Here is a 12,404-nt window from a genome sequence, read left to right as displayed (position 1 = left end):
ACGTATGGCGTGGGTCCTACCTGGGCAAACTGACTGATGAATAACAAGCAAAACCGACGTTTTGTAGCAATTTTCGAATTAAAAGCCAGCAATACAGCATTTAAAGTTTATTATTTAATTCTATAAAATTTTAATACACGTTTTTTATTTGATTTCTGTATTATAAATGGTTGGTGAAAGTTGCGACTATGAAAACAATGAATTTTTTATAAAATAAATTCGTCTGGTACCGGTCACGATTGTCTTTTTGTTTATATTTAGCACAACGCGTTTCAAGAATTGATTCCCATCTCCAAGAGCGTTTTACGTGTATTATGCCGTTTATGCCAGGTCGAGATTTCCACACCAGGTATATAGAGGTCAATAATGCGTATATACAACACAAAGCGAACATCAGCAATATTCGCAACACATACGCAATGCAAGACACCCATTTGGAAATGTAAACTTAAATGTGAAAGTACTCCACCGACTAAATAAAAGTCATAAAATGAATTTGTTGGAAGAAATGGAGATATAAATTCACATGACAAAAAATGTGAAGAGAAAATATTAACTTAAAAACTGTAAAGGGAATCAGTGAATTTCTTCAGATGCTCCCAAAATATCCCTAAAATAAGAAAAAGTACAGGTAAGTATTTATAATTTATAAGGAAATTATGATGCAGATTATTAAGAGGCTCTGTATCCGGGAATAGTGTCCCATACTCGATGGAGGATATATAGCGTTATTATCCCTGTAGATTATATGCAAAAATATCTGTGTTGCTTTTGTTTCTATACGATTGTTGTTCTGTCCTTGTACGTTTGCTGCTTGCAATGTGTGCCGTGTGATGTTTAGTATGTTTGAGTTTCTGCATACGAGGACTACAAAAAAAAAAACCGCAAATAGAAGTTTTTCCAACTCCGCCATTCAGTCTGTATAAAAATAGATCATTAATGGAAAAATTACACGTATTTATATAATACGCTACAGACAACAGAACAGTGATGCGCCTGACACATCCAAAACATCACGAGTAAATGGCGTTATGCATGAAAAACGCACTTTTTCTGAAACGCGTCGTGCAGGAGATAAATAAAAAGAAAATGTTAATGGTAATATAAAAAGTTATTTTATAAGTAAACCCATAATTTAGGATTTAATGAAAGGATGATATTAAAAATGAACATGATTTACCTTTGGCACTTCTGCTTTTGAATTCCTCTCTCTTTTTATGGCGATTACTTTGTATTTTTTGACGGTTCATCCATAATAATAGACGAAAAAATATAAATGCATACACAGTGCAGGACACCCATTTGGAAATGTAGACCACAATTTGAAAGTACTCTTCCGACTAGATAAAGGTCGTAAATGGATCTGTTGGAAGAATTAAGATATCTACACATAAAAAAATGTGAAGACAGAATATTAAAGAAAAAAGTGCGGAAGGGGGTCAGGGAATTTCTTCAGATGCTTCGATAATATCCTGTTACGTTGTGATTATTCGTTATACGATAACGGATACAGCTGCCATAGCGTATACGATATTGCGCTACAATTTGAAATACAGCTTTCAGAATGCTGTAACAGCGATGTTCATAAAGTTTCGAAGTTGTGCCTTGTATAATTAGAACGAAAAGATGTTTTTTGGAAGAATAGATTTATAAGTGTAAAAAAGCGTATGTTTGTTTTAAAATGGTTCAAATGGCTCTGAGCACTATGGGACTCAACTGCTGAGGTTATTAGTCCCCTAGAACTTAGAACTAGTTAAACCTAACTAACCTAAGGACATCACAAACATCCATGCCCGAGGCAGGATTCGAACCTGCGACCGTAGCAGTCTTGCGGTTCCAGACTGCAGCGCCTTTAACCGCACGGCTACTTCGGCCGGCGTTTGTTTTAAAAATCTCACTAAAACGCTCGGGTGACATCTCTGTTGCGTCACGAGTATGCTATCTTGTCAAACACTACCGATCTTAACGATACACGGCGTGTTCTTTTTTTTTTTTTTTTTTTTTTTTAAGTGACATATGTTCCTACAGGGGGTAGTATAGGTCAAAACTAGAAGAAAAGTTCCTATAACATGTTCGGAGACCAATCCTATTGAGATGTGGGCCAGTCTGTCCTCCCACTTCAATCTGTCTGTTACGTAGATCTGGACACTCTCATGTGGTACCACGCATGCTGACACATCCTTCAACCCTTGTTCGCACTGAATCACATACTCCTTCAGATACACCTGCCTCCACTCAGAATGCGTCAACTGCATTTATTATATCCTCCTGTAACATTGTCAGTGGACTGGTAGTACACTAATTACTTTAAATGTCCCACTTAGTCAGAAGTCCAACAGTTTTGGTTCGGTGAACGGCGAGGCCCCGCTAGCGTATCTCCTCGACGAACCCATCGCCCATGAAACATTGCGGTCAGGTGTTGTCCCCCGATCCTTAGAAAATGGGGTAGTGCCCCGTCGTGGATGAACTGCAGTCATTGTCTTTCTACGAGAGTAACGTTCTACAGTAGCGCTGGTAATTAATCACCCAGAAATCGGTTATATATAGTACTTGTTAATCTTTCGGTAAATTACGGCCCTATGAGTCTCTCGCCGACAATTTCTCCCCACACACTGATACTAAAGCGATCCTGGTGTTTCATCTCCATGATTGTTCGAGGATTTGCATCTGCCCACACGTGCTTATTGTGGTAATTTACTATGCCATGTCTTGTAAATCCTGCCTCATCTGTAAATATTACACTTCACTTGTCACCAGTAAAACGGCTCACATCTTGACAGGTATTGATTTCCGCTCATATAATTGTAAGAACCTCTCCTCTAGTTTTTACAAATGCTACCTCTATACTTAGTAGGTGCTGTGTGATAGACTCGCGGTGATCAACAGGCTTATAAAGTATGTGTAGTGTGGCCAGTATTCCGACATGTGCAAAGAAAAGGGCTTTGTCCTGTCGTAAGGAAGGTATTAATTTCATGTGGAAAATTATTATTTCAGCACATCGATAACCGTAACATGAAGTCACAGGAATGAAGGATTTTTTTATATGGAAAATTATGTCCAGTCAAAAGAATGCTACAGATTTTGATATTTCCAGAGCCAATGTAGTCAGGAGGGAGCATTTTCCATACTTTGCTCATTTTCGAATGTCGTCAAATTTAGGTTGCAACTGTAAAAATTAATTGTAAGCTCAGTGATAAATATGTGGCTGATTTCCTAGGACGATTCTACATGCTGTGCGGGGAGCGTGTATCGGTAATAGCCTGTGACCAGAACGGCTGACACATCTGGCTTACGGCAGGAGCAGTCTGAACTGTACGGTCTGGAGTATAAAGGTGCAATTGACTTTACCGTGTCGCCCTCTAGTTGGGTGAGTGGTAAACTATTACTCACTATGTGATGGGCGGCATTCGTGATTGCATGTGTTCTCCATTGTAATTTAAGAAGATTCAATAAGGACGTGTGTTTGCACTGGTCAATTATTCCCTCCCATGTAGATTGACCGCTTGACTGGTTCTACACATTTTCTGTCTTTATTTGGTTGAGAGAACATCGGTTGTGATGTGTGTTGTGTGCATCTAGATGTTGAAAGACAGGTGGAAGAGACATTTGTTGGTTCTCTAGACACGAGAAACACCTCAGTTGACTTTGTATAGGACAAGGCTGATTTGGAATCTGTTATATCATTCACATAGGTATTCGTTGAAAAATATGAGTGTCGCTACTTGTTTCCTCTATTTTTTCGAGTTTTCGCGTAAAGATCTTCACAGGTGAGATAGTTTCTCGTTACTCAGTTGTTTGCAGCATGTTCCACCTCGCTAAAGTTTCAGGTTTCTACCGATGTGATATCCACTCTTTTTTCAGAATTATAATGTGCGAGCAATCGGTATAATGCTGCTAAGTGGCTGATGTCGAGAACTATCTCGTAAGTGGTATGATATTCTGGGAAACCGTGTGAAAATACGTTTCTGGTAATTCTAGAGTCTGGAGATGGCTGTAGAAATCATGGCAGCAAACAAACAAGCATATTGGTGCAAGAAACAGAAACACCTTTGTGCCGAGCAGAACCTGCCCAGCCTTTGTACACCAGTTTGGTGAGTGAGCGCAGTCCGCTAAGGACGCTCCGATCGCGTATCAGGGAAGTGTGTGCTGGGGCCAGTTGATTTGTGACCGTTGGCAGTGGTGGATGACTGACCGACCTTGTGGGAAATATCTAGTGCTGCTAGGACGATATATGGTGCATGTGCTTATGTTGTTTGCTATCTGTCTGTCTTCACAGTATACATACGACTATCTAGTGCTCAATAGCTATATGCAGGATGGAGAAGTGATGATTTTGTATGGTGCAGGATATGAAATGTCTCTACTGCATCGATATGGTATGTCGGTGATGTAGTTCAGTTGGAGATTGGCTTCATGCTGATAAATTCAAGCTTTCCTCGACAGTAGTAGGGCAGTGTAATTGAGGAAGTGTCTTTGGCAGTAGTTTCCGTATTTCCGTGATCTGCCTAGACCACCATTGCAGTGTTTAACTGTTGGTGCTATATGACTGCTGTATATATTTTTTTCGATCTGTACAAAATAGTTTTACCGCTGAAAGTCTCGTAATTTGTCCATCTGCAGAAAATGGGGGACATTCTCCTACACTGGCACCAGAAGCAATTTGGCAGGTTAATTCATCAAGAACCAGTCAGAATGCTCCATTCATAAGAAGTTCCATGATGTCAGAGAGTCACGAGACATCCTTTGTGCAGGGCAGAGAAGCCTCTACAGTCTGGTTCGACCACATCGGGGGAAAGGTATCTACGGAAAGTGCTGTGATATCTGAGAACCACGTGATGTCTTCTTTGTTCGAGTGTTCAGAGCCAAGTCCAAGTAGACGCCTCTGGTTCGGACAGGTGGGATGCTGCCCCTCATCTGCCATTGTGGTTTAGAGCATCTCCGGACCAGCAGCTGTTGGACATCGAAAACCTCGAGCTATTTGTCTTGTCTGTTCGATAGTGCTTCGAATTCTGTCTGTGTAATTGTTCTGATTCTGTTCTTAGACACCAGTCTGTGCTTTGAAAAGTGAGAAAAATAATGCCCTGACTTCAGCATAAAATATAAATTAAGCCCATTCACCGTTTCAGAAAAGTGACGAATACCACAGGAACTGTAGGATTCAGAAATTATCTCTCCCTCTGTTTCTGGCATTGCCTTCAAACAAGCAGCTAAGTCTCGAAAAGTGGTGAACGCTCTGTTTAGAGTTACAGAGAAATTTATTTCGGCTTCCAAAACTCGTTGTTTTGGCGTGTAAAATCACATATTGCAGCAGATATCGGTTTCGGGATTCTGTTTCCCACAAAAGCGTGTGAAGTGACTCACGGAGCTTTCACAAATGTGCAGCGACCTTTTCAGAGTCTATGTTCAAATGTGGCGGTATACATCACAAAATTGAGACAGACTACTATGCAGTGTATTTAGAGACATATTCAGTTGGATTTAGTGACCCCTGAAGCAGCTCGTGCTCAAAGACAAGGGGATTTCCCACAAAAACGTCTCAGGAATGGTTTCATAAGTATGTCGCTATCTGTTTTTAGAGTCCCTGTTCAAGTATGGTGGTGGTATTCCTCAGAATGAAACGTGTAATTACATTGAGAATTGTTTAAATATTCTTGCATCATCTGCAATGCTCTCTCACTCCTTTCGTGCATTGGTACATTTAGTTTCTGTCACATGTTCAAGTTAAATATCCCGCACATTACTTACACACCAGATGTAATAACTCCTGACGCAGTTTGTGTTCAATGACAAGGGTGTCCGTGTGCTGGGGATGGACAAGAGGAAGGCTGCAGGTATTTCCACGTGACAGGAAGTATGTGACCGCTATTGCGTGGCTATTGCGTGGCAATACTGTGAGGCCACCGCTTATCCTCTGGGGCAGGGAGCATGCACACACTGGAGTGAACGTTTTGCCTCTTGCGCTATGGAAGGCTGGCTGGTCTTATCAAATGATCTACAGTTACTGCACATCCATTTATCAGCATGAATTGCAAACTGTAACTTAGCCCCATCCTGTTGCATATTCATCATTTAATGAAACGTATTCGTCTTCTTCATACATTCACCAAATATCATTTCTCACCAAACATCTTGCAGATGGCTGTTGACACAGTCCTCAGCTGCATGATTACAGGTATCATTCCTGTTAAACTCCTCCTTCTTCAGTACAGACACCTCATCCATTGAACACACAGTACACACAGTAAGTAATTATGTCCATTCTCCCAGTTCAACAGCTAGACACAAATCGATTTTCCGCCATTTTTACCCAGACTGCCATTTTCGATTACTGATAAAGGGAAGAGGGGGAGGGCTGAGAGTGCCCTCTGGCGATGGTGGTGTACACTAGCTCAGTTGAACTCCTCACACCATGGTGAACACATTTGATGGAGCTATTGCCTATGACAGCTGTAATTGTTTAAATAAACAATAAAGACTTACATCCATTCTATCTGGCAGCCCACCACAGACTGAGTCCTTTTCCTGCCGATTTCCAGGAGGGGAAGCGCGGGGAGGGGAGGGGAAGGGAAGGCGTGGAGTTTGGTTAGAGAAGATCTGAACTTCCCACCGTGATCTTAGTGTGATGTTTCCACGTCTATGGCCGCCATCTTGAATCCGCCATTTAAAAAGGGAAATAGATAGGTTGAAGTTAGATATAGTGGGAATTAGTGAAGTTCGGTGGCAGGAGGAACAAAACTTTTGGTCAGGTGAATACAGGGTTATAAATACAAAGTCAAATAGGGGTAATGCAGGAGTAGGTTTAATAATGAATAAAAAAATAGGAATGCAGGTAAGCTACTACAAACAGCATAGTGAACGCAATATTGTGGCCAAGATACACACGAAGCCCATGCCTACTACAGTAGTACAAGTTTTTATGCCAACTAGCTCTGCAGATGATGAAGAAATTGATGAAATGTGTGATGAGATAAAAGAAATTCTTCAGGTAGTGAAGGGAGACGAAAATTTAATAGTCATGGGTGACTGGAATTCGTCAGTAGGAAAAGGGAGAGAAGGAAACATAGTGGGTGAATATGGATTGGGGGAGAGAAATGAAAGAGGAAACCACCTGGTAGAATTTTGCACAGAGCACAACTTAATCATAGCTAACACTTGGTTCAAGAATCATAAAAGAATGTTGTATACATGGAAGAATCCTGGAGATACTAGAAGGTAACAGATAGATTATATATAATGGTAAGACAGAGATTTAGGAACCAGGTTTTAAATTGTAAGACATTTCCAGGGGCAGATGTGGACTCTGACCACAATCTATTGGTTATGAACTGTAGATTAAAACTGAAGAAACTGCAAAAAGGTGGGAATTTAAGGAGTTGGGACCTGGATAAACTGATTAAACCAGAGGTTGTACAGAGTTTCAGGGAGAACATAAGGGAACAATTGACAGGAATGGGGGAAAGAAATACAGTAGAAGAAGAATGGGTAGCTCTGAGGGATGAAGTAGTGAAGGCAGCAGGGGATCAAGTTGGTAAAAAGACGAGGGCTAGTTGAAATCCTTGGGTAACAGAAGAGATATTGAATTTAATTGATGAAAGTAGAAAGTATAAAAACGCAGTAAATGAAGCAGTCAAAAAGGAATACAAACGTCTCAAAAATGAGATCGACAGGAAGTGCAAAATGGCTAAGCACGGATGGCTAGAGGACAGCTGTAAGGATGTAGAGGCTTATCTCACTAGAGGTAAGATAGATACTGCCTACAGGAAAATTAAAGAGACCTTTGGAGAAAAGAGAGCCACTTGTATGAATATCAAGAGCTCAGATGGAAACCCAGTTCTAAGCAAAGAAGGGAAAGCAGAAAGGTGGAAGGAGTATATAGAGGGTCTATACAAGGGCGATGTACTTGAGGACAATGTTATGGAAATGGAAGAGGATGTAGATGAAGATGAAATGGGAGATACGATACTGCGTGAAGAGATTGACAGAGCACTGAAAGACCTGAGTCGAACCGAGGCCCCGGGAGTAGACAACATTCCATTGGAACTACTGACGGCCTTGGGAGAGCCAGAGCTTACCTAAATCTACCACCTGGTGAGCAAGATTTATGAGACAGGTGAAATACCCTTAGACTTCAACAAGAATATAATAATTCCAATCTCAAAGAAAGCAGGTGTTGACAGATGTGAAAATTACCGAACTATCAGTTTAATAAGCCACAGCTGCAAAATACTAACGCGAATTCTTTACAGACGAATGGAAAAACTGGTAGAAGCCGACCTGGGCGAAGATCAATTTGGATTCCGCAGAAATGTTGGAACACGTGAGGAAACTGACCCTACGACTTATCTTAGAAAATAGATTAAGGAAAGGCAAACCTACATTTCTAGCATTTGTAGACTGAGAGAAAGCTTTTGAGAATGTTGACTGGAATACTCTGTTTCAAATTCTGAAGGTGGCAGGGGTAAAATACAGGGAGCGAAAGGCTATTTACAATTTGTACAGAAACCAGATGGCAGTTATAAGAGTTGTGGGGCATGAAAGGGAAGCAGTGGTTGGGAAGGGAGTGAGACAGGGCTGTAGCCTGTCCCCAATGTTATTCAATCTGTATATTGAGCAAGCAGTAAAGGAAACAAAAGAAAAATTCGGAGTAGGTATTAAAGTCCATGGCGAAGAAATAAAAACTTTGAGGTTCTCAGATGACATTGTAATTCTGTCAGAGACAGCAAAGGACTTGGAAGAGCAGTTGAACGGAATGGACAGTGTCTTGAAAGGAGGATATAAGATGAACATCAACAAAAGCAAAACGAGGATAATGGAATGTAGTCGAATTAAGTCGGGTGATGCTGAGGGAATTAGATTAGGAAATGAGACACTTAAAGTAGTAAAGGAGTTTTGTTATTTGGGGAGCAAAATAACTGATGATGGTCGAAGTAGAGAGGATATAAAATGTAGATTGGCAATGGCAAGGAAAGCGTTTCTCAAGAAGAGAAATTTGTTAACATCGAGTATAGATGTAAGTGTCAGGAAGTCGTTTCTGAAAGTATTTGTATGGAGTGTAGCCATGTATGGAAGTGAAACATGCACGATAAATAGTTTGAACAAGAAGAGAATAGAAGCTTTCGAAATGTGGTGCTACAGAATAATGCTGAAGATTAGATGGGTAGATCACATAACTAATGTGGAGGTATTGAATAGAATTGGGGAGAAGAGAAGTTTGTGGCACAACTTGACAAGAAGAAGGTACCGGTTAGTAGGACATGTTCTGAGTCATCAAGGGATCACCAATTTAGTATTGGAGGGCAGCGTGGAGGGTAAAAATCGTAGAGGGAGACCAAGAGATGAATATACTAAGCAGATTCAGAATGATGTAGGTTGCAGTAAGTACTGGGAGATGAAGAAGCTTGCACAGGATAGAGTAGTATGGAGAGCTGCATCAAACCAGTCTCAGGACTGAAGACAACAACTACAACATTGTTGTTTCAGAATAAATGAAGCGATAGTGTACTACGAACGATTTACATACTGATCTGAACTGATAATACAGCACCACACTCAAGTTATTTTCCATAGATCACTGTACAACACGAACTAGAAAACATTTTCCATGTTTGACTATCAACCAGTCGGTAAATCAATAAGTAGCTTGTTCAGACCACAATGGAACAAAATATATTTTTATTCGACAAACGTAATTAGTTTTCAAAACAATAGTACACTGTAAAGGTTTTTTGAAGGCATTATATATTTCAACTATCATAACACATAATAATTCTCTTTAAAACCTAGTATTAATCATCCAGAAAGTGAAAGGAATGCATTTATTCAGTTACAGACACACATAGGACATAACATAGGACTTAACACCGGCCTCAACCATGATCTGCAACAGCCTATGAGTGGTTACTACCGACCATGTGTCTATTTCGCATCCTGAGCAGTCATTGATGTCGCAGATGCATAACTGTCAACTGTTTTCTTCAGAATTTCTGCTTTGTCATCTCGAAAGAGCTTGACTAGTGCGAAGATATCTTCCTCCTTTGCGTCCATAATCCCAGAACGAAGACGTCTTCGCCATAACCATGTCCATCTTCTGCACTGTCTATGTACATCCTCGTTTCTTTATTTGGTAAGGAGTGAATGTTTCTGCATAGGTAGACGAGATGGAAAATGCGTTTCCGTTGTAATAGAAAGTAACATATTTTTGTATTCTAAATAGAGTCTTTTACTTGGGTTTTGTGCCGTAATATGGTGAGAAAGTTGATGTCTAATCCTCAGTGATGTCCACTCATTTCACCACCTCAAAGGATGCCGGATTATTTCTGCAGCAATTCTCAATGAGTTCAGTATTCCTTAGGATTTTTACATATAGGCCGAAGTTATGGTTGCATTGACTGTATGAGTGTTCCGAACTGGAAATAAGTGTTTTATGGTTACGTTGTTTGATTTTGGAAGCCGAGTACAAAATCGTACCACGCTCGTATTTTTATGATGCTCTCCGATAGAAGTACAAAAGTCTTAATATTATTAGGCCCCTTCCTTACTGCTTACGAAGTTATATTAAAGGGACAAGCAGAATTTGAATCATTTTTTGCTGAATCTTCCAGAAATAAAAAAAAATGTGTTTGATTGGTTATTGTGGCAGTGAATATTAAATACGTAGAGCCACAGTAGCCTTATAGAGAAGTGGCGTAGTTGAGACAGAGGCAGTTTCTTTGCATAATCAAACTCGATCAATAAGATACCTGTGTCGTCAAGTTTGGGCGACTTCAAATACTTGGCCTTGAGTTTATTGTACTCCGCAACCTTTAATATCTCACTCCCGGCAGAAATCACAGTTATCAGTTCTCGGCTTTCGAAACGAACACGAACTATTTTCCCTAAAGTACTTGTGATAAGTTTTATACTTCATCTGGAATAGCGTGTTCGTTTCACGGAGAAAATGATCTCTGAATGATGTGAATAATTTTACAACACTAAGATCTGTGTTTTCAAAATATTTCCTATGGGGACTTGCCTTGACAATAATGCGATGGTTTGGAAGAAAATTGGTCCCAGAGAGAGCGGACCATGTCCGAAATTCCGTTGCAATTTTATGCGGCCTGTTGCTGTGTTTCCTCTTTTGTTTTGTACCGTAAGAGCAGCAGCATTGAACGCCTTTAAAGCTGTTTTCAAACGTCTCTCGGTAACTTGCAGGATACTTTGGAATAAGGATTTACAGACTACTTTCTTGTCATTGTTGCCCTTTAGATGGTATGTGTAGGTGTAGCCACGATTTCAACCAGAGTTGAGTGCATTACGTGTTCTAGACGATGTTTTCTTTTCAATTAAACTTAACATCAATCTGTCTTGAGTGTTTTTGCCACCTAAAGCCCAGAATCGTTCATGGCTGTGTTCTTGATGTTGAGCATACTTTCCGATAACATTCCTTTGCGCAACATTTCGTACTGACTGGAGATTTTATAGAACAGACTTTCTTGCCGGTTTTCTGCGAAACCTAACACTGTCCAGAAATTCTCTTCTTCTTGGCGAACTCTTTCTTCCACTTCCCTTTCAGAACTTTACGTTTCTTTCTAATTAGGTGCTTCTCATAATCACGCTCAATACTAAATATACTATCACAATCCCTTCTCATATTTTGTTTACAGTCACTATTGACTTCCTATGTGATGTTGGCAAATGTAAATTCCCCTGTACGAATATCCCGTCTCTGACAAATAGGTGTCAGCACAGCGCACACACCAACACTGGTACGAGTGGCGTGGAAGCTGTCTACTGGTCACGGCGGTCGGTAGAACAACGACTTGCAGCAGCACGGCCGTCAAATGTTTCTAGAAGGCGTTGCATCTGTCGGAGAATAACAATAATTTGCGAGCACAAAGACTGTTTCGTACAGATTCAATTACTGTAGGAAACGGGCAAATCACTTTTGCATGTAAAATCGTTTTTCCAGGGAACGCCACAATTATGAAAGTGTTGCCAGTGGAGGATTCTGTGTACAAACTGGCCTCTCGATTATTTCGTGCTGGGCGATCTGAGTGGCCAAATAATTCACTCTAACTGTCCAAAATGTTCTTAAAACCAATCACGAAGAGTTGTGGCCTGGTGACATGGCGCATCGATAAAAATTTCATCGTTTTTTGGGAAAATGAAGTCCATGAATGACTTCAAAGTATCTCCAACTAGCCGAACATAACCATATCCAGTCAATGAGCAGATCAGTTGGACTAGAGAACCCAGTCCATTCCGTAAACACAGCCGACAGCATTACGGAGCAACCATGGCCTCCTGCGTTTGTGCCACACTCTAACCCTACCATCAGCTGTCACCAACTGAAATCGGGTGTGACCAGGCCTCGGTTTTCCAGTCGCCTAGGGTCCAACAGATATGATCATGAGCCCGTAATATTG

This window comes from Schistocerca cancellata, chromosome 1 (genome assembly GCF_023864275.1).
Source record: "Schistocerca cancellata isolate TAMUIC-IGC-003103 chromosome 1, iqSchCanc2.1, whole genome shotgun sequence".
NCBI lineage: Eukaryota > Metazoa > Arthropoda > Insecta > Orthoptera > Acrididae > Schistocerca > Schistocerca cancellata.
The sequence above is the reverse complement of the archived record's forward strand: the minus strand, read 5'-3'. Positions refer to the sequence as shown.